This window comes from Gossypium raimondii, chromosome 8, assembly GCF_025698545.1.
Source record: "Gossypium raimondii isolate GPD5lz chromosome 8, ASM2569854v1, whole genome shotgun sequence".
In the NCBI taxonomy this organism is placed as follows: domain Eukaryota; kingdom Viridiplantae; phylum Streptophyta; class Magnoliopsida; order Malvales; family Malvaceae; genus Gossypium; species Gossypium raimondii.
This window is the reverse complement of record NC_068572.1, coordinates 35,192,280-35,218,597: the sequence shown is the minus strand read 5'-3', so window position 1 is coordinate 35,218,597 and position 26,318 is coordinate 35,192,280. Positions and strand designations below refer to the sequence as shown.

General features: G+C 36.7%; 1 non-coding gene and 1 pseudogene across 1 annotated transcript; both read left to right on the top strand.

The window, feature by feature from the left end:
• Positions 1-1,281: 1,281 nt before the first annotated feature.
• LOC105791307 (uncharacterized) lies at positions 1,282-6,622 on the top strand (annotated as a pseudogene).
• Positions 6,623-25,331: 18,709 nt separating this feature from the next.
• LOC128032133 (small nucleolar RNA R71) lies at positions 25,332-25,438 on the top strand. The gene has a single exon (XR_008188262.1). It is a non-coding gene; the product is annotated as a small nucleolar RNA R71 (small nucleolar RNA).
• Positions 25,439-26,318: the final 880 nt, after the last annotated feature.

Here is a 26,318-nt window from a genome sequence, read left to right as displayed (position 1 = left end):
GGAGATTATTTTGGGATTTATTTTATTATGAGATATTTTTCCTTAATTTCTTATGACTAGTTGGCTCCTAATTTAGTAAATCCCCTAGTATAAATAGAGCTTGCATTGTTCATTAATTCATCAATCAAAAATATTAAGTTCTTGTCTTTCAATACATTCTCTCTTTTCTCACGTAGCATTGTTGTTTCTTTAGTTTCCTTTCCTTCAATTTTTAATTTCCAGTAGCTAATCACCAAATCAAGCCATTTGCCATTCCTTTTTCAATTTTTTTCCAAATAGTCAACCACCCCACTTTAATATATTCCAACCCCCATACTCAATCACATCACCCACCTTTTCACCCATTTACCTTAATTAATTTATTAAATACCAACATGTCCCAAACCTTAGCCAACTAAACCCATTTTCAGCTTTAGGCCGAAATTAGCCTCGTCAAAACCTGTGAGTTACGAACCCGAGCCATTTAACTCCTAAAATTCCAGTACTTATTACTTCTCTGGATTAAGAGTATGATTTTGTCAACTCATAAAGTCAGATCAACACTAAGTCAAAAAAGACGTCGTTTGATTTAGTGTGGTTAGACGTACAGCTTGGATTCCGAAAGGAACGTTTCTAATCGGTTTTCTGTGAATACATTGGCATGCCAAGTGGAGATTGATGTTTGGTTCCGTCAAGGGAAGTAGTAACAGAATTTAAATGTCCCATGCGGTTGAGTGCATTGGTTCGAGCTAGGCTCTTCTAGAACGCAAAGCTGCCGGAGTTCTAAATCACGAACGTTTCGTGGTTGTTCGATCGGTAAGAGTTAGTTATTGGACGTTCCATAACTAATTTACACAAGGAAGGGTTGGTGTCCGAGGCGTCCTTGGTAGGTATAACTAGCTTATTGGAAAAGAGGAGTTCATCCAATTTCGAGGATCGGTTCAAAGACGAGGAAAATTCGCGCCTAAAGCTAAGCTCATTCTAATTAATTTTTCTTAATATTTATTTCACGGTTTTTATTATTCTGTTTTCAACTTTTACTTTTGACGTTATTTTTACATTAATTTGTGTTTTCAAATTTTTATCCCCCCGAACGTCTTGGGCATGACAGCTGCCCCGACATAAATCTGGTCAAGCGAGCAACAATTTATAGTAAACCAGTCTCTGAAAGATCGACCCTACTCCATATACTGCATAATTTGCAAACTAAGGCGTAGGTTTTTATTGGTGGATTCGACACCCATCATTTTTGGCGCCGTTGCCGGGGACTGGCAACACGTACAAATTGTTTAAATCATCTTCATGACCAGATCTTCATCCGGAGATCTCGAATACGACCCAGAGATCAAAAAATCAGCACGAGCGCGACGTAAAGAGACGGAAGTTCTTAGACGTGTAGAAGCAATTGAACGTGGAAAACAAGTCGAAGTGGTTGAACTAGAGACCAAACCACTTTGTGAAACAAAAGAGGCGGAAGACAACCTGGGTGAACCAGAAAGGATGGCGAACCGAACCATTCGTCAGCTTGCCGCTACTCCCAATGAGCAAACACCGTTATGCATCAACTATCCAACTGGAGAAACCCTATTTGAGTTGAAGTCAGACCTGATCCACTTTTTGCCCACTTTTCGAGGCTTGAAGAATGAAAATCCACACACTCACTTGAGAGAATTCCACATGGTCTGCTCAAGCATGAAACCTCAGGGAGTAACCGAAGATGAAATTAAACTTCGGGCCTTTCCTTTTTCTTTAGTTGATACAACAAAAGAATGGTTATTTTACTTACCCCCTGGTTCTATTACAACGTGGGATGACTTATCTCGTGTTTTTCTTGACAGATTTTTCCCTGCATCACTAGCAGCTGAACATAGGAGAGACATAGTGGGAATCCGCCAAACGGAAAGTGAATCGCTCTATGACTATTGGGAGCGGTACAAAAAACTGTGTGCAAGTTGTCCTCAACACGGTTTGACTAAACAATCACTTCTTCAATATTTCTACGAGGGTTTGCTCCCTATGGAAATGAAGATGATTGCCGCTTTTAGTGGAGGGGCGTTAGTCAATATGACTCCTCAAAGGGCAAGAGAACTAATATCCACCATGGCGTCAAATTCTCAACAGTATCGGCCAAATTCAGAACCCACAAGAAGGGTTAATGGGGTAAACATTTCATCCTTAGAAGATAAATTGGATAAGCTCACTAATATTGTTCAATCTATGCTTACAAAAAAGAAGAATCTACCCAACTGTATGGAATTTGTACTACATCTGAACATCCGACGGATTTGTGTCTAATCCTTAACGAAAATTCAACGGCACTTGTTGACGCTATCGGAGGCTTTCCGGGACCTCTGCAAAGACGCTATGATCCTTTCTCCAACACCTACAATCCCGGGTGGAAGGATTATCCTAACTTGAATTATGAAGCTAATCCCTGATATAATCCGTCATACCAACCGAGACCTTTGCAACCATCGCAACTGCCACCCAAGCCGAGCACATCTCTAGAAGCTATTATGGAGAGACTTGCTGTCGATGTCGCAAAATACCAACAAAGGACAGACGCATCCATACAAGAGTTAACTAATCAAGTTAGTAAACTCTCGATGGCAGTTAATCGTTTAGAGTCTCAAGGTAAATTACCTTCCCAGACAGAGCCGAATCCTCGGTAGAATGCAAGTGCAATAACTCTTCGTAGTGGAAAAATTTTGGAACCAGTTCCAGACAAAAGTCTTGGGCAAGACAAGGAATGGGAAAAATAGATCCCTGATCGAAAAGCTAAACCAGAATCAGAAATTTAGAAACCAGTTGTGGTGCCACCTCCTTTTCCAGGGAGACTCGCGAACGATAAGAAAGAAAAGGAGGAAAAAGAAATTCTCGAAACGTTCAGGAAGGTGGAGGTAAATATCCCTTTGCTCGACGCTATCAACAAATCCCTCGCTATGCAAAATTTCTCAAAGAATTGTGTACTAGAAAAAGGAGGTTACTAGGTAACGAAAGAGTAAATGTAGGAGAAAATGTCTCCGCAGTACTGCAAAAGAATGTTCCGACCAAATACAAGGACCAATGTATGTTTGCTATTTCTTGTGAGATAGGTAATGTAGGCATTAAGAAAGCCATATGTGATTTAGGGGCTTCCATTAATGTTATGCCTTATCTTATATATAAGATGATTAACGCGGGTCCTTTGAAAAAGACATGAGTAATTATCCAGTTGGCGGACAGGTCAGTCATTTATCCCGAAGGGTTGCTTGAAGATGTCCTTGTTAAAGTTAACGAATTAGTTTTCCCTGCAGATTTCTACATTATTAATATGGAGGATGATAACACAACTAATTCGTCTGACATCTTACTTGGAAGACCATTTCTAAGTACCGTAAGCGCAAAAATTGATGTTCAGAGTGGAACGTTGACAATGGAGTTTGATGGCGACATCGTGAAATTCAATATCTACGAAGCCATGAGTCATCCTAACTCGTTATCAAATATTTCCAGTATCGATAGTATAGATTGTTTAACTCAAAATTATTCTGAATATCATGACTTTGATGAATTGGAAACTGTCTTTTACAGAAGCATTGACATGGATGTTTTAAGTCGTCTCGAGGAGTTAGCAGTTATAGAAGATCCGTTGCGCAAAATTGTCAAACACTTGGAGACGCAACCATCGTTGACAAATCAAGGTAACCAATTTGAACTATTACCTTCCCAAACTAAAATGTTGCCTTCGATTTTGCAGCCACCAACGTTAGAGCTTAAAGCATTACCGGACCACCTCAAGTACGTCTTTTTGGGAGAGAAAGACACCTTGCCGGTAATAGTGACAAACAAACTAACCAAAGACGAGGAGGAAAGTCTAGTTCGAGTTCTGAGAGATTATAAAGAGGCTATTGGTTGGACAATAGTCGACATAAAAGGGCTAAGTCCATCCACCTGTATGCACAGAATTTCCATCGAAGATAACACGAAACCAAAAAGAGATGCTCAGAGGCGCCTTAATCCACCCATGATGGAGGTAGTGAAGAAGGAAATCTAGAAATTGTTGGATGCTGGAATGATATACCCGATCTCCGACAGTGATTGGGTTAGCCCGGTTCATGTCGTGCCCAAGAAAACTGGCGTGACAGTGGTGAAAAATTCGTCTGGAGAGCTAGTTCCTACCCGAGTCCAGAATGGATGGACGGTTTGCATCGATTACAGAAAGTTAAATGAAGCTACCCGAAAGGACCATTTTCCACTACCCTTCATCGATCAAATGCTCGAGCGATTAGCTGGTAAGACTCATTATTTTTGTCTCGATGGATATTCAGGATTTTCCCAAATTCCGGTGGCCCTAGAGGATCAAGATAAAACAACTTTCACGTGCCCCTTTGGAACGTTTGCATATAGACGAATGCCGTTTGGACTCTGTAATGCTCCGACCACTTTTCAGAGATGTATGGTGAGCATATTCTCCGATTATGTCAAGAAAATCATTGAAGTCTTCATGGATGATTTCACGGTGTACGGTTACTCTTTTAACGAATGTCTCGATAATCTTGCTAAGATATTACAAAGATGCCTAGAATTTAATCTTGTTTTAAATTATGAAAAATGCCACTTCATGGTTGACAAAGGGTTAATTTTGGGTCATATAGTTTCCTCAGAAGATATTGAGGTCGATAAAGCAAAAACGGATATTATCAACTCATTACCTTACCCCACATCTGTAAGGGAAATTCGTTCGTTTCTTGGCCATGCAGGATTTTACAGACGATTCATAAAAGACTTCTCGAAGATCGCACAACCGCTTTGCAGTCTGTTACAGAAGGATAAAGAATTTAAATTTGACTAGACTTGTAACGATGCATTTGACGTACTGAAGCAGAAATTGGCCTCAGCCCCCATAGTGCAACCACCAAATTGGAACTTCCCGTTTGAAATCATGTGTGATGCAAGTGATCGAAGTGTAGGAGCTGTTCTTAGCCAAAGAATAGGGAAAGAGCCTCATGTGGTCTACCACGCTTCGAAAACCTTGGATGCTGCCCAAAGCAATTACACAACCACAGAGAAAGAATTATTAGTTGTTCTGTTTGCTTTAGATAAATTTAGATCTTACCTATTGGGAACTAAAGTAATTATCTTTTCTAATCATGCAGCTTTGAAATATCTGATAGAGAAGAAGGAGGCAAAACCTCGACTGATCAGGTGGATTCTACTTCTGCAAGAATTCGATTTTGAAATTCGAGATAAAAAGGGATACGAAAACTTAGTAGCTGACCATCTGAGTCGATTACCGATTCTAGTAGACGACACACCATTGAAAGACAACTTCCCAGATGAAAACCTATTTTCAGCAAATGCGGTTCATCCTTGGTACGCAGACATAGTAAATTATCTCGTTACAAGTACTGTTCCTTCGGAATTACCAAGGTCTAAAAAAGATAAGATCAAAAAGGATGCACGGTACTTCATTTGGGACGACCCTTACCTTTGGAAGCATTGCTCCGACCAGGTAATTCGACGGTGTGTAGCAGAAACAGGGGTACAGTTTATCTTAACTTTTTGTCATTCTTATGCATGTGGGGGACACTTTGGACCTAAACGCACCGCACATAAAATTCTCAAGTGTGGACTATTTTGGCCAAGTATATTTCGTGACGCATTCTTATTCTGTAAAACCTATGCAAGATGCCAAAAAGTCGGTAATCTTAGCCGTTGAAATGAGATGCCCCTTACTCCCATCCATATTTGCGAAATTTTTGATGTGTGGGGCATCGATTTTATGAGTCCTTTTATTTCTTCTTTCGGTAATTTCTATATACTCTTAGCTGTTGATTACGTTTCTAAGTGGATAGAAGCAAAGGCTACTCGCAATGATAATGCTAAGACTGTGGCTGACTTTCTTAAAAGTTCTATCTTTTCCAGGTATGGCACCCCACGAGCATTAATCAGCGACGGAGGAACTCATCTCTGCAATAAACTCGTAAGTGCACTTATGGAAAAATATGGAGTGACTCAACGAATTACCACTGCCTACCATCCACAAACAAACGGACAAGCTGAAGTGTCAAATCGAGAAATCAAGTCCATATTAGAGAAGACTGTTAAACCTAACAGAAAGGATTGGAGCTTGAGACTAAATGACGCACTTTGGGCTTATAGGACAGCTTACAAGGGACCAGTAGGCATGTCACCTTATCGACTTGTTTTTGGTAAATCGTGCCATCTCCCGGTCGAATTAGAGCACAAAGCATTTTGGGTAGTTAAGCAGTGTAATATGGAGATGAAGACCGCAGGAAGAGCTCGAAAGTTGGACATTCAGGAACTCGAGGAAATTAGAAACGATGCATATGAAAATGTTCGAGTTTATAAAGAAAAGACGAAGGCGTTCCATGATAAGATGATCACTAGGAAGCAGTTTTCAATAGGACAAAAAGTTCTCGTATACAACTCCACCTTAAAAATTTTCGCTGGTAAGCTTCGATCCAAATGGATAGGTCCATTTACTATCACTAATTTATTCTCAAATGGTGCAGTGGAAATTCAAAGTGAAGAAACCCGAAAGTGCTTTAAGGTGAATGGTCAACGATTGAAACCCTTCTACGAGAATTTTCAAACACACACGATTGAGGAGATTGTTCTCGAGGAGCCCAGAATTTGAATAACAAGTCGTCAAGCTAACGACGTTAAACAAAGCGCTGTTGGGAGGCAACCCAAATTTTCTTTTCCTTTATGCAAATAAAATTTTTGGTAAAATGGAAAATGAAAATGCATGTCAAGGATTAGTTCATCTAAGGAAAGACTTGGTACTTAAGTATGTCCATTGTGACTCACCTCTCTTCCTGGAACTTACTTGGTGCATTTATCACATTGTTTTACCAAATCTCGTAATCTTGGTTTTAATAATTTATTTCTAGTTTATAGCTTAGCTAATAAATTTGAAAAAAAACATTTTAATTTTCCTATTATTATTATTATTATTATTATTATTATTATTATTATTTATTTTTACTATTTTATTTTATTTTCATTTTTATTTTTGCAGGAAAATATTCCAAGACAAAATTAAATTCCACATGTCCACCCACAAAATTCATTTTATTTCAGCCAAGGCCCACTCTATCTACGAGACCACCCTCCACGACGTTGAAATACATGGGGAGTTTCTTTTTCTTTCTTTCTCCTACTTATCTTTACTTTTATTTTTTAAATTACATTGGGACAGTGTAAAATAAGTAGGGGGAGGGAAATATAAATTGGTTCTAATTTGCTTATCTGTCATCGCTATTTCTGCATGTTTTCGGTAAAAGGTAAAATTTTTCTTTTGATAAATTGGGGATGGTGCACTTATGGTTTGACCGATTTAGCTATTTAATTCTTTACACATGAAACTTTTCAATAACTTAGACTTAGTGGGTAAGAAATTTTTTGGGAATTATGAGTTTGCTTGATTGCCTACCTTTTATCATATGTCATATCTTTGAAAAAAAAAGGGAAACAAATAATAATACTCCTCTGATACGGATGTTAAGAGTGAAAAATTGGGGTTGTGCATCGGGTTGAGTAACCGGAACGTGGTGCTTGGGTTGTCATCACATCTCGCGTAAAAAGGTTCGTGTGGCTGTCCAATTTCTTTGCACTCACTCCGCTAACAAGTTATCATGAGTAGGGCGAAATAACCTGCTTAGAGACATCCGAATTGAGTAACTGGAACATGGTGCTTGGGTTGTCATCATGTCTCGCGTCAAAAAAATTTGATAATGTCCTAATTACAAAAATAAATAAATAAAATAATAAAATGAAAGGTAAGTCTATTAAGCTCTAATAAATTCTGAAATATATTTACTTACTTCTTAGGTTAGGTTATTTGAGATGTTAATGTACTAGGATTAAATTGTTGAATTATGCAAACCATGAGTATCAAGTCCTATTTTGGAGAAAATTTTTCCTTTTGTGGATACATACAAAATGCTCGAGGACTAGCATAAGCTAAGTAGGGGGGATTTGATTAAATGCTAAAGTTACATATTTTATGTAATTAAATTGGTTAATTTATGAGAATGCACCACTAATTTTGCCATATTTATTGAATTTTGTGTAGGAATGCAATTTGGGGCTAAATAGAAGAAAAAGGAAACAATTGAGCCAAATTAAAGAAAGAAGCAAAGAAGGAGGGCCAAAGTAGAATTTTTCCAATATTAATTAGCTGAAAATTTTGTTGAATTAGTGGGGGAGATTATTTTGGGATTTATTTCATTATGGGATATTTTTCCTTAATTTCCTATGACTAGTTGGCTCCTAATTTAGTAAATCCTCTAGTATAAATAGAGCTTACATTGTTCATTAATTCATCAATCAAAAATATTAAGTTCTTGTCTTTCAATACATTCTCTCTTTTCTCACGTAGCATTGTTGTTTCTTTAGTTTCCTTTCCTTCAATTTTTAATTTCCAGTAGCTAATCACCAAATCAAGCCATTTGCCATTCCTTTTTCAATTTTTTTCCAAATAGTCAACCACCCCACTTTAATATATTTCAACCCCCATACTCAATCACATCACCCACCTTTTCACCCATTTACCTTAATTAATTTATCAAATACCAACATGTCACAAACCTTAGCCAACTAAACCCATTTTCAGCTTTAGGCCGAAATTAGCCTCGTCAAAACCCGTGAGTTATGAACCCGAGTCATTTAACTCCTAAAATTCCAGTACTTATTACTTCTCCGGATTAAGAGTATGATTTTGTCAACTCATAATGTCAGATCAACACTAAGTCAAAAAAGACGTCGTTTGATTTAGTGTGGTTAGACGTACAGCTGGGATTCCAAAAGGAACGTTTCTAATCGGTTTTCTGTGAATACATTGGCGTGCCAAGTGGAGATTGCTGTTTGGTTCCATCAAGGGAAGTAGTAACTGAATTTAAATGTCCCACGCGGTTGAGGGCATTGGTTCGAGCTAGGCTCTTCTAGAACGCAAAGCTGCCGGAGTTCTAAATCACGAACATTTCGTGGTTGTTCCATCGGTAAGAGTTAGTTATTGGACGTTCCATAACTAATCTACACAAGGAAGGGTTGGTGTCCGAGGCGTCCTTGGTAGGTATAACTAGCTTATTGGAAAAGAGGAGTTCATCCAATTTCGAGGATCGGTTCAAAGACGAGGAAAATTCGCGCCTAAAGCTGAGCTCATTCTAATTAATTTTTCTTAATATTTATTTCACGGTTTTTATTATTCTGTTTTCAACTTTTACTTTTGACGTTATTTTTCTGTTAATTTCAGGTTTTCAAATTTTTATCCCCCCGAACGTCTTGGGCACGACAATTTATACGACATAAATCTGGTCAAGCGAGCAACAATTTACAGTAAACCAGTCTCTGAGGGATCGACCCTACTCCCTATACTGCATAATTTGCAAACTAAGGCGTAGGTTTTTATTGGTGGATTCGACACCTATCAGACTTTAATCTCTGCTCAAGTATCTTGTATTTTCTCTATGTTAAAATAGTTTACCACTAATGGTTTGAATAATTTTGTATACTGTGGGGATGGTCATCCTTTTGAGAATTGCCCTTCAAATCCCAAATCAGTGTAGTATGTAAGGAACCAGTATCAAAACAGAAATGGACAAGTCGCAGTCCAATTTCTACAATCCATCGTGGCAGAACCATCCAAAATTTTCCTGAAGTAATCAAGGAAATGGACTGAACAATAATAAAATGTAGCATAGACCCAGCCAAATCGAAAGGTTTAACCAACAATCCCTAAAACCACCTCAAACTAAATCATCAAATAGTTTGGAGAACTTGTTGAAGGCGTACATGGAAAAAAATAATGCCTTGATCCAAAGTTAAGTAGGAACACTAAAAAATCTGGAGAACCAGATGGTTCAATTAGCTATTGGGCTTTGTAGTAGACCATAAGGAGCCTTGCCGAGCTATAGAGAAAATTTGAGAAATTTGAGTAAGGAACATTTCAAAGTGGTAGAGTTACAAAGTGGTAAGGCTTTGGAGCCTAAGAAGGTTGTGGTTGAAGATGAGCCTACTAGAAAGAAGGACACTCGACCGACAGTTGAAGTTCCTATAACAAAAAAATCAGATGCTAAAAAATCTAATAAGGTAAACTCTAAACTACTGAATTCTGAGAAGCTAACACCTTTTGCAGATTTACCTCCTCAGAAAAGTTGTCCATATCAACCTAGATTTCCATATCCTTAAAGATTTCAGTAGAACAAGCAGAAATAAGAGGTAGAACTCAAGAAATTCTTGGATGTTTTAAAGCAATTACACATCAAAATTCCATTCAAGAACAAATGCCTAATTACATTAAGTTTATGAAGGATATCTTGTCCAAGAAGAAACGACTTAGTGAGTATGAGACTGTCGTTTTGATGAAGGAGTGTAGTGCGTTCTTACAAAACAAACTACCTTCGAAACTGAAGGATCCTAGAAAGTTTACGTTACTTCGTAACATTGGTAAATCATATTACGGTAAAGCTTTATGTGATTTCAGAGCAAGCATCAACTTGATGCCCAAATATATTTTCAAGCTATTAGAAATAAGAGGAGTAAGACCCATAGCTGTAACATTTCAACTTGATCGAGGATGTTTTGGTAAGAGTCGATAAATTCATTTTTCCTGTTGATTTCATTATTTTGGATTTTGAAGTAGAAAAAGAAGTTCCGATCATCTTGAGGAGACCGTTCTTAGCCACAGGAAGAACGTTGATAGATGTGCAAAAAGACAAACTCACCATGTGAGTTCAAGAGAATAAAGTAACGTTTAATGTTCTGAAAGTAATGAAGTTTCCTGTTTCGATGGAAGAGTGTTCAGTAATGGAGGAAGTAGAAACCTTAGTTTCTATGGGAAGCAATTCTGAAGAAGACCCGTTGGAAAAAACCTTAGGGTCTGAACCATTCAATGATGAAAAAGGTAATGAAGGTTTGGCTTTGATGAAAGCCAATCCAAGGAGTTATATTCAACCACCGCGGTTCAAATCGAGGAACTGCCTAAACTTGAACTAAAGGTACCTCCCTCTCATTTAAAATACCTTTATCTTGGTGATAGTGCTACTTTACCTGTGATTATTTTAGCAAAACTGATAGAACATCAAGAGGGGCAATTGATTACTGTCTTAAAGAAATTTAAGAAGGCAATAAATTGTACCATAGCTGACATAGGAGGTATAAGTCCTTTCTTCCGCATGCATAAAATTATTTTAGAGGAAGGTGAAAAAGGTAAGATTGATGGGAAAAGGAGACTTACCCCTACCATGAAAGAAGTGGTTTAGGAGGAGGTAATTAAGTGGTTAGATGCAGAAATTATTTACCGCATCTCAGATAGTTCGTAGGCAAGTTCGGTGTAATGCATAATGAAGAAATGTGGGATCACGATTGTCAAAAATGAACGAAATGAGTTAATCCCGACGAGAACTATCATGGGTTGGGGAATCTGTATTGATTATAGAAAGTTGAACAAAGCCACTCGTAAGGATCATTTTCCTTTACCTTTCATGGATCAAACGTTAGATCGTCTAGCAGGTAATAAATTTTATTGCTTTTTAGATGGATATTCAAGATACAACCAAGTAGTTGTAGCCTCAAAAGATCAACATAAAACTACTTTTACTTGTCCATATGGTACATTTTCTTTTAGGCAAATGCCTTTTGGCTTATGTAATGCACCTGCCACATTTTAGTGATGCATGATGGCAAGTTTCAATGATATGGTTGAAAATTATGCCGAGGTTTTCATGGATGATTTCTTTATGTTTGGTAATACTTACGATATTTGTTTGAATAATTTGGCTAAGGTACTTAAAAGATGCAAGGAGACTAATCTTGTCCTTAATTGGGAGAAGTGCCATTTTATGGTTAAGGAGGGAATTGTCTTAGGACATAAAATTTCCAAGTATGGAATCGAAGTGGATAAAGCAAAGGTGGACATAGTTGAGAGATTACCACCTCTAGTTAGTGTGAAATGAGTTAGAAGTTTCTTAGGCCATGCTGGTTTCTATCGTAGATTTATAAAGGATTTTTGAAAAAAATTATAAACCTTTATGTATGATTTTAGAAAAATATGTTTTTTTTATTTAAATAAGGCATGTTTAGAAGCTTTTGAGAAATTAAAAAAAACCAGTTAATTTCAGCCCCAATAATTATCACACCTGATTGGAACATGCCTTTCGAGTTATTGTGTGATGCAAGCGATTCTGCTGTTGGAGCTGTGATTGGCCAAAGGAGGAACAAAGTCTTTCATCTTATCTACTATGCAAGTAGAACTCTGATAGGAGCCCAGATCATTTATACGATAATTGAAAAAAGAGCTATTTGCAATAGTTTTTTCTTTTGACAAGTCCAGTTCATATCTTATAAGTACCAAAGTTATAGTTTTTACCGACCATGTTGTCATTAAGTACTTACTCACAAAGAAAGGTGTTAAACTAAGGCTAAGTCGATGGATACTTTTGCTACAAGAATTTGACCTTGAGATTCAAGACAAAAAATTTGTTGAAAATCAAGTAATCGATCATCTATCACGGTTAGAAAAAAATGACGTAACTTCTTCACTTGTTCCAATTAATGAGAACTTTCCGAATGAGCATATCTTCGAGGTAAGACACTGTAACGCATAGGTTTGTGCAAGTGTACATAGTCGTTATCAAGTAATAAGTAAGTATCGAGTTATCGTCTCCACAGGGATTGTATTTGGGCTAAGTCACTTAATTTGTAAAATTATATTAACAATTTGGTAAATAAAAACACAATATAGTTGAGAAGTGGTGATTAAAATATATTAAACTAAATGCAATGATCCCTAATGCCAATTATCCTAAGTATGCAAACTATATGATTGAAATAGATTTTAGTAAAATTAAGCACAATTTGCAACAATTATAACATAAATAAACTAGGACAATTACTTTAATTAAACTCAATTTATTATCAACATGCTTAATAACATTCGGAAAAACATTCCATGGGAACTCGATCTTTCATGAGTTTGGAAACCACATTAGGTCCTTTCGGAATCCTTTACTTAGTAAATACGCATTTTACTGATCCTTATTTACTAAGGTTTTCTTAGCATTCATGTGAGGTAATAGGGGCGTGTTAGGTTTGAAACAATTTAATCACACAAATCTAAAAATTATGCAGATAACAGAGCCTGGTTAGAGTTGTTATGCAACCTACAATTTAATCGTGTTAGGATTTAAATTGAGCATGCACATTTCAATTATGCGTCCATTAGCCGTCGTCTGGCTAGGATGGCTCAGCTAATTCAGGTGCATTTCAATCACATATGAACGAAATACAAACTTGATTTTAATTGAAAACATGATCGATTGAGGCACAAACATTATAAGCATGAATCAATTAAATATTATTGAATCAAAGCAATCATCCTAGCTTAAATAAAATTAAGTTAACATTGTTGTAAACAAGAACAAAGAACACATAGAAATCATCTTTATATTAAGTTAAAGAAAAGGAAGATTAAACCCAATTCAGAGTGGCTATCACCCAAGACTCTGACTGATGAGACTCATTCGTTCCTTTGCTTTGCTCCTTTGCTGATGGTTCTCCAAGGTGGCCGACCAAGGGTTCTTTAAGAGGCTTAATTGCTAAAATCTCTATAAGAGATGATGCTAGGCGTGAGAATGGAAAAGGCTAGGAGAAAAAGAGAGAATGATGCTTGATGGATGCTTGAGGGATGATGAATGAAGGAATGAGAGTGTCTTATTTAAAGGTGAAGAGAGAGAGAAAGAGTTTGCTAAAAATAGGAGTTTCCATCTTTTGAAGCATCTTCCATGGGTGGCTGGCCATAATTTTAGTAGGTTGAGTTGATTTTTCCTTGATTTTTTATCAATTTGAGTGCCATAACAACTTAGGACTGAGACTCGATCAAGTGCAAATCTTCAGGTAAATCTCTAATTTCTTCAACTCTTCAAGGACCTTGTGCAATTAAACTAAAAAGTGGTTTATGGACAGCCACGTGTAGCTGAATTTTGGGTTGACTTGGTCTCCAATTTGGACAATTTTGTAACCCAGCAAAGCCATCAGACCTGTCCAAAATAATCAACAAGTTAGAGGACCAAAGAATTAAATTTATCCAATTTAATTAATTAATTAAAACTCAAATTATTAATGAAATAATTTAAAATGAATTATTAAATATAATTTTATATATTATTATTTAATTTAATCATGCATGGCCCACTTTTTGTCTTAAAAAATATAATATATTCAAATTAATATAAAATAAGCCATTTATTGCATGAAAACTATATAAAAAAGCATAAAATTACATTTTAATAATTTCTATGTCCTAATTTCATATTTTTACATATTTCATTAATTTATTAAACAATTATGTAGTTTTAACAACGAATTTAAGTAAAAAGGTGATAAATTACATAGGAAAAATCCTATATATTTTTCCGTTTACACTCCCCCAAACTTAAATCATTGCTCGTCCCGAGTAATGTTTATGCACAGCAAAAGGTCTTGCTAAGGCAAAATTGCTAATTGTGTAAGCAACATCAATCTTTGTCCCATAATCATGCATTAATAACTTCATGCTTATCGATCTTTTTTATTAACAAGTAATTCATATGCAAACATTCCTTAAGATTATACTAAGCTTCAAAATATGCCAACACGAATCATAGTTTGCATGTATATCACAACCATAGATAACTTTCTTCATTCAACATAATTTCCTATCAATCAAGCAAACAATCAAAAGGCTTATTTATGATCTTCATATGTTGAACTTAGGACTTCCTCTCCACTAATGTAGGTGACATAATCATCAAATCAACAAGTCTTTTATAAGGTTGTAATGGGGCTTGGTTAAAGGTAGGGATTTTAAGAGATGGGACATTTCGGTTTAAAAATCTTAACCTTTAACTTTGTCTTAGTTTTCTCATAATACAACCTTTTTCTTTAAGTGAACCTTTGGAAGACCTCCAAACTTATTTTGAACTCAAGCTCATACATTTTTCCTTTTTGGAGACTGAGCGAACTTTTCTTTGTTTTTTTAAGCATGATCACATACATCTTTAAGAAAATTTCCTCAAATGTTGATTCCCAATACAACTTAAGTTAAGATAGGTGCACAAATTTAGGATATCTTTAAAAAAATGATAATTGTCTTATAATGTAGGCTCATTGCAAAAAAAAAAAAAGGCCTTTAAGCTCAAAATTACAGTTTTAAGGGTCTAATATCATAGGGTTGGCTTGAAAAGGCTCAAACGATCCAAAAAAATAGTGCCTATATCATTTTAGATTTTTATGTCCCCTAGGATTTTGCCTCAAGAAAGTTACTAAGTCAATTCTAAAGATATAAACCTTCATGCATGTTTAATCTCAAAAGAACTAAGTTTTCATGGCAAACATTACTAAGGCTAAGATCATACAAGCATTCCATTCTTCATGATAACATACTTTCACTTAGACAAAATCATCATTCATACTTGCTTACAAACTATTTCAGTAACAAGAATATCTCTAAACATTCATTTTTAAAACATACTTATGAAAGAAATGATTAAAACATACTTGAAAATTTTAAAAGTTCGAGCAATTTATTTACCTTACCCCTCCTTTAAAAAGAAGTAATGTCCTCATTGTAAGAACAAAGTAATGAATGAAAACTGAACACCAGGTAGGGTTGTAAAGAAAGAGGGGTGACTCATTAAGACTGCTTAAGTACCAAGTCTTCCCTAATAACCCTATCCTAGACATGTTCATTCCCACTACCATATCACATAGTCTTATTCTTTCTAAAGAAGTGCTAAGTTTGTTCATGATTGCTATTTTTTATTTTGCAGAAATTAAATCCTAATTACGAAAGAAAAAAATTCCTAATGACCTAAAAATAATTAAATAAATAACAGGACAAGAATCCCATTTTTTATGTTTCTGACTTATTCCCCTTGTCTTCTTTAGCTCTATCTCCACTTACATCATCAATATCTTCCGTCCATGTCTCAAAGATAACATCTGGTAACTTAGGAACAAAAGTATTAGAGATATTCTTAAAAGTATTTCGAATTGAGTCATCTCTAATTTTTGCATATTTCCAGTAAGTTTGTTGTTGATTGTGCATGAACTTGCACATATCCATCAAAATTGACAACTCTGATTTCCTTGAAGTACTTGCAGAAGTCGACATGACAGTTGTATTTTCAGGTTCAACACTTAGCTTGACTGGTTCTTCTTCTGGCTCAACCCTTGGTTTAGGAATGTTTGGTTCCTTATCAGATTCTTCCTCTTCAGTGTCTGTGATTGAATTAGCTTCAATTTCAGTTCCATCTATTGACTCCTCTATATCCGGCTCAGTTGGCTCTTCTTACTCGTCTTGATTCAGTTCATGCACCCTCTCTACTAATCTTTCAAGATCATAATTTTTAATGCATCCTTGAACATATCACCCCTTCAAATTTTCTTGTGTTTTAACATTGTCCTTCAAGCAACGTGAAGTGATTAATGATGGGAAATAAACACTTCTTGCCTTCTTTTTAGCACAATCGTGAATCTCCTTGAGGATAATTTTCCCAACATTAATGAACTTTACTGTCAAAATTGCATATAACAAAAGGATCCGTTCCATCAAGATGGTGGAACTATGTGAGATAGGCATAAAAATATAGCGAACGAAATAAAACCATACCTTTGCTAGTGGTTTTAAGTATTCCCTTCGATAAGAATGGCTCCCATACTTTCTTATAATCCATTGGGATCCCAGATTTGTCACAACATCAAACACTTGTTGAAGAAAATCCAAATTAATATTGTTCATCATAGGGTAGTACTCATCTTCTTCAACATTAGGTAAATTAAATAAATCATTGATGAACTTAAAAGTAAGAAGTACCTTTTTCTTTCGAATGATGACTTTAGTAGCATCTTCCGTAGTCAAACTAGCATAGAATTCTCCAACTAGTTCATCATCGAGAAGTGAACGAGCATCGCAAAATCGTTCCCACTTGAGAGCATTGATTTTCTTTCTAATCGGTATAGGGGCAACCATCAAATCATTACCTTTCAAGTCAAAAATTTTTTCCGGCATCATAGGTTAATGCTTGAAGATTGAATCAAATCTCTCTTTCACTTCTTCATCGATCAAAATCGAGTTTTCAGGAGTAGTCTTTGAAGATCTGGTTCTTTTACGAGACATGGTATCTTTTCCCAAAAATTCGGCAAAGTTTATTAGGGTTACTTGGGCTGCAAGCAATGGGTGTGATGGCAAGGCATGGATTTTTCCCTCCTTTTTGCTGTCTTGGGCCCTAAACTTAGACTGTATCTTACTAAAAAAATTTGACCCCCTTTATTAACATAAAAAATTTAAATTTAAATAGAACAAATAAAATTTAAAAATTTTAAGTCTTAATTAGAAAATTTCTTCTTAACAAATTATATTAAATTAATTCCTAGGAAAGGTTGGAGGGGTCACAGCGGTCCCGCTTAAGTTCCAATCTCCTTAGATAGAATTAATTAAATGTAATAAGTTAAGAAAATAAGTTCTAATTATTTATTTATTTACAAAATGAGTTCATGAAAAATTAAGGGTCTGCTAATTTGAGCGAGGATTCAATTTCACTCAACTTCACCATCCTAGTAGTGTTTGAGACGTTGACTATTAACTTTAAACGTGCCTTCATAATTGTTGTGTAATTCAATAACTCCATAAGGATAAAATCGGTAGATGGTATAAGGTCCTTTCCATCGGTATTTAAGCTTCCTAGGAAATAACTTCAACATTGAATTAAACAACAAAACCTTCTAACCTTCTTTAAACTCGCGAGGTTGTATATGACTATCATGCCATCTCTTTGATCTTTCTTTACACATTTTGGCATTCTTATAAGAAAACAACCTCAGTTCTTCCAACTCATCAAGTTGTAACATCTTTCTCTCACTAGCTTGTTTAAGATCAAAGTTCAATTGCTTCAAAGCCCAGTGAGCTTTATTCTCCAACTCTAATGGAAAGTGACATGCCTTTCCAAAGACTAACCGATAAGGAGTCATTCCCAACGGAGTCTTAAATGCTGTTTGATAGGCCCATAATGCATCATCGAGCCTTCGAGACCAATCTTTTCTACTAGGGCGTACTACCTTTTCAAGGATACCTTTAATTTTGTGATTCACTCTTTCAACTTGCCCAATAGACTTGGGATGATAGGCAATAGCAATCTTATGCTTCACATCATATTTATCAAGCAACCACTTAACCCATTTGTTCACAAAATGAGAACCTTCATCACTAATAATAGCTCTTGGTGTCCCAAATCGTGTAAACACATGCTTATGTAGAAATCGCATGACTACATTAGCATAATTTGTAGGGTATGCTTCAGCTTCAACCCACTTGGATATATAGTCCACAACAACTAAGATGTATTTGTTCCCATACGAAGAAGGAAACGGGCCTAAGAAATCAATGCCCCATACGTCGAACAATTCAATCTCCAAAATGTTTGTCAAAGGCATCTCATTCCTCCTTGATATATTTCTAGTCCTTTGGCATTTATCACCGTTGTTCACATAATCATAAGTATCTTTAAATAGTGTAGGCCAAAAGAAATGTGCTTAAAAAGTCTTTGCTGCAGTACATGAACCACCAAAGTGTCCTCCACTTGGAGATGAATGGCAATGATACAAGATCTCAGTAATCTCACTTTCAGATACACAGTTTCAGATTATATTATCTGCACATTGTTTAAACAAAAATGGATCCTCCCAAAGATAATACTGACTATCATGAAGGAATTTTTTCCTTTGTTGGTATGTCATTTCTCTAGGAATTATTCCACATTAAAGATAATTGGCAAAATCAGCAAACCAGGGTATTTCATGAATTCGATTTACCTCAAATAAGTGTTCATCTGGGAAATTCTCGTTGATAGGCACACATGACTGAGTTACCTCATCTTGCTCTAATCTCGATAGCTGATCAACTATTTGATTTTCAACACCTTTTCTATTTTGGATCTCAAGTTCTTGGAGTAAAAGTATCCAACGAATTAGCCTTGGTTTTGCATCTTTCTTCGTAAGCAAGTATTTAATGGTCGCATGGTCAGTAAATACTGTAACTTTGGTACCTATAAGATATGAGCAAAATTTGTCGAAAGTACAAACTATAGTGAAGAGTTCTTTTTTGGTTACCATATAATTGCATTGGGCTCCCGTCAAAGTTCTACTTGCATAGTAAATAGGTGAAACACTTTATTTCTTCTTTGACCCATCACAGCTCCAACGACATAGTCACTTGCATTTCACATCAACTCAAAAGGTGAGTTCCAATCAGGTGTAATGATTATTGAGGCTGAGATTAACCACTTTTTTAGCTCTTCAAAACCTTCTAAACATGCTTTGTTGAAAGCAAACACTATATCTTTCTTTATCAACAAACACAATGGTTTAGAAATTTTTGAGAAATCTTTGATAAACCTTCGATAAAAACCAGCATGGCCTAAGAAACTTCTGACTCCTTTCACATTCATTAGGGCCGGTAATCTTTCAATTACGTCCACCTTTGCTTTATCGACTTCAATTCCTTTCTTTGAGATCTTATGACCTAAGACAATCCCTTCCTTGACCATAAAATGACATTTTTCCTAACTAAGGACAAGATTCGTCTCTTCGTATCTCTTTAGTACCTTAGCCAAATTACTCTAGCAGATATCATAAGTGTTACCAAAGAAAGAAAAACCATCCATGAAAACCTTAACAAAATTTTCAACCATATCAGTAAATATTGCCATCATGCATCGTTGAAAAGTTACAGGTGCATTGCATAAACCAAAAGGCATTTGCCTAAAAGTAAACGTACCGTATGGACAAGTAAAGGTTGTTTTATGTTGGTCCTCTAGGGTTACAACTATTTGGTTATATCCTGAATAGCCATCTAAAAAACAATAGAATTCATTACCTGCCAGTCGATCTAACATCGGATCCATAAAAGGCAACGAAAAATGGTCCTTCCGAGTGGCTTTGTTCAACTTTCTGTAATCAATATAGATTCTCTAACCGGTAACAGTTCTCGTTGAAATTAACTCGTTAAGCTAATTTTCAACAATCGTGATTCCACATTTCTTTGGCACACACTGCACCGAACTTACCCACGAATTAGTTGAAATAGGATAGATGATTCTTGCATCTAACCATTTGATCACTTACTTTCTCACAACTTTTTTCATAATAGGATTGACACTTTTTTGCCCATCAATTCGAGCTCTTTCACCTTTTTCTAAAATGATTTTATGCATGCAAAAAGAAGGGCTTATACCTCGAATATCAGCTATGGTCCAACCAATTGCTTTCTTAAATTTCTTTAGAACAGAAATTAGTTGCTCCTCTTGATCTTTCGTCAGTTTTGCTGAAATAATCACAGGAAAAATAGAATAATCACCAAAATAAACGTCTTTCAAATGGAAAGGAAATACCTTTAGTTCGAGTTTAGGTGGTTCTTCAATTGACAACTTGGGTTGCACAAATTCTCTGACTTCCAACTCCAACGGTTCAAACAGTGTGGATTGAATAAAATTTCCCGGATTGGCTTCCATCAAAGACATCTTTTCTTCACATTCTTCATCCTCCAAAGGGTCAAGATCTAAGGCTTTCTCCAATGGATCTTCTTCAAAATTGCTTTCCATAGAAACCAAGGTTTTTATCTCTTCCATAACTGAACACTTCTCTGCCGGATCGGGAAATTTCATCGCTTTAAGAATGTTAAAAGTTACCTGATCATTTTGAACTCGCATGGTGAGTTCTCTTTTCTTCACATCAATTAACATTCATCCCATGGCTAAAAAAGGTCTCTCAAGGATGATCGACACTTTCTTGTCTGCTTCAAAATCTAAGACAATGCAATTAGAAGGAAAAATAAATTTATCGGCTCTTACCAAAACATCATCGATCTTTCCTTTGGGATATACTAAAGATCAATCCGCTAGTTGAAGCGTCATAGTTGTTGGTCTTACTTCACCTATCCCTAACATCTTGAAGATAGACTTAGGCATCAAGTTCATACTCGCTCTTAAATCACACAAAGCTTTACCACAGTAGGAGTCACCAACATTTAAACACCCCAAACCCGACCTAGGAGTTATGGCCGAATCTGGCGGTGTCACATTGAGGTGATTAGCGTAAAACTTGTTATCGTTGAAATCCTTAAAATCAATTAATCAATTTGTTATTAAACGGTGATTCTAAAACGGGTTGTTCATTTCCAAGCATGCATCATTGAAAGTTAATCACTTTTAAAACGTTCTAAATTTTCCAAGATCTCATTTATTGTGAAAGTTTTTTTTAGGAAATGTTGCGAAAACGTGGTGTCTGTGAAAACAGTTACCTTTTGAAAACTCATCTTTTTCTACAACTAGCAGCTTATATTAAACTAAATAAATAAAAACCCCAATTTAAATTTATAAATTTAAAGAGGATTTTTTCATAAAAATACCCAAATTTAGTTACTTATAAATCAAAAGCTAAAAACGAAAGCTGATGTGGTTGTGTGGTCATCATTGAGTCCCTTGTAGCACTGACTCATCTACAACTGGGGATTACCTGTACAGTTAAACAGAGGGGTGAGTTTGCGAAAACTCAGTGTGTAATCCCCTAACAAGCAAACAATCAATTAAGCAAGAGATAAATGCGGTTTGGGCTGAGGCGTTCTGAGAATGATCCGATTCGGTGTGGGCCTAAGCCCTTTCAGTAATAATAAATGATTGGGCTTGAGCCCATCACAATGCCGATGTCAGTAGGGCCTTTGCCCAATTTGAAAAAGTATCGGTGGGGCCTTGGCCCATAACGAATGATATCGGTCATGCGAAGGAATGTGTGTAATATCATTAATCGATGCAGTAACAGTACAATATCATTAATCAGTGCAGATATGCAGTTAGAAGTCCTACCCAATCCCGCCTCTACACACCACTCCGTCCCGCCAAACACACCATGTGGGGATAAAATCGACCCACCCAGCCAGGCACACCAAAATTAGCACCGATTGCAGCACTAAATAGTATTACAACAAAGCTGCTAGTAAGATAAATGACATATAGCCATCAGTAGGTCCACAGTCGTCTTGGGCAACCTATGCAATCTTATCAGTACGATACGCTTCCACCAAATATAACAACCCATCCCCATGCAATATGTCGTGACATAATATCATACGTGTATGCAAAATGTCATGCTCAATCATAATCATACATATCATAGAGCAAATCAGTCATACATAACATAAGGCCATAACAGTCATTTCATCTCCTAGGGGTATAACAGTCATTTTACCTTATGGGTGTATTTTCGTCATTTTAACCTATAGGGGTATTTCGGTCATTCTACCTTATGGGGGTATTTTAGTCATTTTACCCTATGGGGGTATTTCAATCATACTATCTTATGGGGGTATTTCGATCATTTTACCCTATGGGGGTATTTCGATCATTTTACCCTATGGGGGTATTTTTGTCATTTTACCCTATGAGGGTATTTCAGTCATTTTACCCTATGGGGGTATTTTGATCATTTTACCCTATGGGGTATTTCGGTCATTTTACCTATTTTGGGGTCTCAGTGTAGATATTGACCTCTCGAAAGGTCCGTAGTCGCCTTGAGCAACTCAGGTAACCTAAATGGTCATAACAGTGTAAATGGGCCCAAGGCCCATTACTCGACCCAAGTTGGCCCACACGCTCGTACGGCCCGTTCAACCCAAATTTTGCCACGACTATGAGATCTACATAGCCCAGTCCAGTATTTGCCATAAATCGTGGATTTCATTCGTGTGGGGCCAACGAGCCCATTGAGCCCACACGGCCCATTTCGGCCTAACGTGGCCCATTACGGCCTAAGCCCATGATAATGCTCATGGAGGCCTCAACAGTCTATCGCCCATGATTTGTGGGTTTGGCTTACCATACGAGCGATCGCACACTCGTGTTGTCTCAAATGCCGTATTTTCGACTTTTGCCGTTCTACAGTTACAGTGGGGTGTTTACACACCTGATGCGATTTGCAGATTCCCTTCGTTCCGAACACTCTTATTCTGAAAATTAATGATCATCGCACCCTTGGTTCCCAGGAAATGTGCCAATCAACCTCGACCACCACCTACACAAAAGTCACCATCTTTATATTAGACTCATACTTGACAAACCATCTCAATTGCCCCACTTACCACTCAATACTGTTTCTCAAAAAGTAACAGATGACTCCTTATCATACCATAACCACTTACCAATAACGATAAAATAGATTGTAGATTAGAGATGTAGCGTACAAAGAACCGAGAATCGAGATTAATCTATAAGTATTCGGCCAATGAAGAGCACTTGAGGGAGAGGAAGAGAAAAACCGTGCACACCTAATTGATCAACAAACCCTTGCTAAAGCCAAGAGCTATTCGGCAGAGCTTAAAAAAAGAAGAAGGGAGAATCCACTAGGAGAGAAAACCAAAAAGAAAAATGGTGAGGGAGGAGAGAGCTATATTCGGCCAAGGTTGAAAGAAAAGGAATGAAACTCGAATTCTAACTCTCACCAAATCGGCAACAACCCCAAATCTTAAAAATCCCTCCTCCAATTTGGCTACTCTCCACAATAACAACCTCCCCAAATCCCAATATTCTCTCATCAAATCTCTCCAAATATCCCTTCTCAATTCTCTCTATGACCAGTTCAAACTCCATTTAGTAGTATTTCAATCCAACTCTACCACCCACATGAATTAGGCCGCAAAATAAATACTCCCTTTTTTGATGCACCACCAGTCAAACCTTAGACCCCATGTACACTCCACACGCCCCTTTGTATCATATTTTAACCACAATAATTTAAGAACCTACTATCTAGATCCAATGATTTTATTCACTTAAAATAAAAAAATTTGCATAAGTCAAGGCTTGAACCCCTGACTTCTCAGACACTTCCAAACACTCCTAAATCGCTTAACCATTGAAGCAGACATTCATTTATGTCACTTCCTTGCACAACTAAATATTTATGTGCAGTCTCCTAACTGTTCCCTTTCTCAAAACGTATTTCTTCTAGGCCCAAAATTTGGGGTGTTACAAATATTACAGGGTATAGTAAAGCTTACTGGGTCTTTCAATTTCGGTGGCAGTTTGTTTTGTAGGAATGCACTACACTCATTTGTCAAGGAAACAGTCTCATGCTCACTCAGTCGTTTCTTCTTGGATAGTATATCCTTCATAAACTTCACATAATTCAGCATTTGTTCTAAAGCCTCCACCAATGGAATATTGATGTGTAACTGCTTTAGAACATCCAAAAACTTCTTGAATTGCACCTCCTGTTTCTACTTGTTCTGCTGCAATCTTTGCGGATATGGAGGTAGTGGAACTTTTGGTTGAACCGGACAACTTTTCTGAGTAGGTAAATCTGCATCCAAAGAAGATGTTCAAATATCTGAATTCACTAAGTCAGGGCTTACCTTGTCAGACTTTGCAGATTTTGATTCCTTTGGTGTAGGAACTTCAACAGCTGATTGATTCTTCTCAACGCGCTTTTCTTCAACATCAATCAATCGGGGTTTTAGAATTTTACCACTTCGCAGTGCCAATGCCTTGATATGTTCTTTACCCAAATTTCTTGGATTCTCAGTATAGCTCGACAAGGTTCCTTGCGGTCTATTACGTAGCTCCGTAGCTAAATGACCCATTTGGTTTTCCAAATTTTTCAGTGTTGATACTTGGCTTTGGATCAAAGCGTCATTCTTTGCCATGTATGCTTTCAACAAGTTCTCCAAACTAATTGATACCTCAGCTTAAGGTGGTTTTGAAGCTTGCTGATTATACCCTTAAGATTGGTTGGGTATTTGCTGTAATGCATTGTTGTTCGCTCCATTTCCTTAGTTGCTCCAAGAAAAGTTAGGATGATTACGCCATGAAGGATTATAGAAGTTGGACTGGGGTCCTTATCCACTCCTATTTTGATATTGGTTCCCCACATAGTACATTGATTCGGGATTTGATAGACAATTCTCAAAATAATAACCTTCCCCACAGTACACATAGGAAACTATTTCAAACGGGCTTAGTGGCTGAGCTGCAAAGTTGTTAGTACTATTAGTGGTTAACTATTTTAACATAGAGGAAATAGACGATACCTGAGCTGATAACGAAGTGAATGAGTCAACTTCATGAACTCCGGCTCTGTGTCTTCCTAAAGTTGTTCGATTAGTTGGCCATTGATAGTTATTACTCGCGATCCTCTTGATGATCTGATAAGCATCATTATAAGACTTAGACAAAATTGCACCATTTGCGGAAGCATCTACCATGAATCTTGTATGTGCATTGAGACCATTATAGAATGTCTCCAATTGGATACAGTGAGGAATCCTATGATGAGGACACTTACGAAGTAACTCCTTGAATCGCTCCCAAGCCTCATGCAAAGACTTGTCATCCAATTGTTGGAAAGTTGTGATCTCGTTCCTCAACTTAGCGTTTTTGCTAAGTGGGAAATACTTAACCAAAAATCTCTCTGCTAATTCTTGCCATGTAGATATGGAACTTGGTGGCAATGAATTGAGCCATGCTCGCGCTCGATCTTGCAACGAGTATAGAAACAACTTCAACCTCAGTGCGTCTCCAGTCACACCAGCTATCTTGAATGAATCACTCACCTCCATAAACAATCGAAGGTGGAGATGTGGATCTTCCGTGGGCATACCACTAAATAGGCCCACCGTTTGTAGCATTTGAAACATCACTAGTTTCAATTCAAATTGGGTTGCCTCAATATCTGGCCTTCTAATTCCTGGGTTTAACTCACCGAAAAGTGGCACAGCATATTGTCTGATGCATCGATCCCTACCATCAGAAATGAGGATAGGATTTCGTACATGATCAGCTTCATTACCTTGGTCTTGATTCTAATTCCCAAGGTCCATCTCGACTTGTCTTTGAACTGTTCGTTCACGACTTCTTTATCTGAAAGTTCGCTCAATTTTAGGGTCTATAGGGAGTAAATTGATAATTCGATCTATGCTCATAAACACCTGAAAAGAAAATCACAAAAATTAAAAAGAATAACTTAGTAATGTTATAAATAAATCAAATTAAAAATAAATAATTTCACAAAAAAAATGACTATGACAACAATTGACAATCCCCGGCAATGGTGCCAAAAACTTGTAACGATTAGGTTTGTGCAAGTGTACATAGTCGTTATCAAGTAATAAGTAAGTATCGAGTTATCGTCTCCACAGGGATTGTATTTGTGCTAAGTCACTTGATTTGTAAAATTATATTAACAATTTGGCAAATAAAAACACAATATAGTTGAGAAGTGGTGATTAAAATATATTAAACTAAATGCAA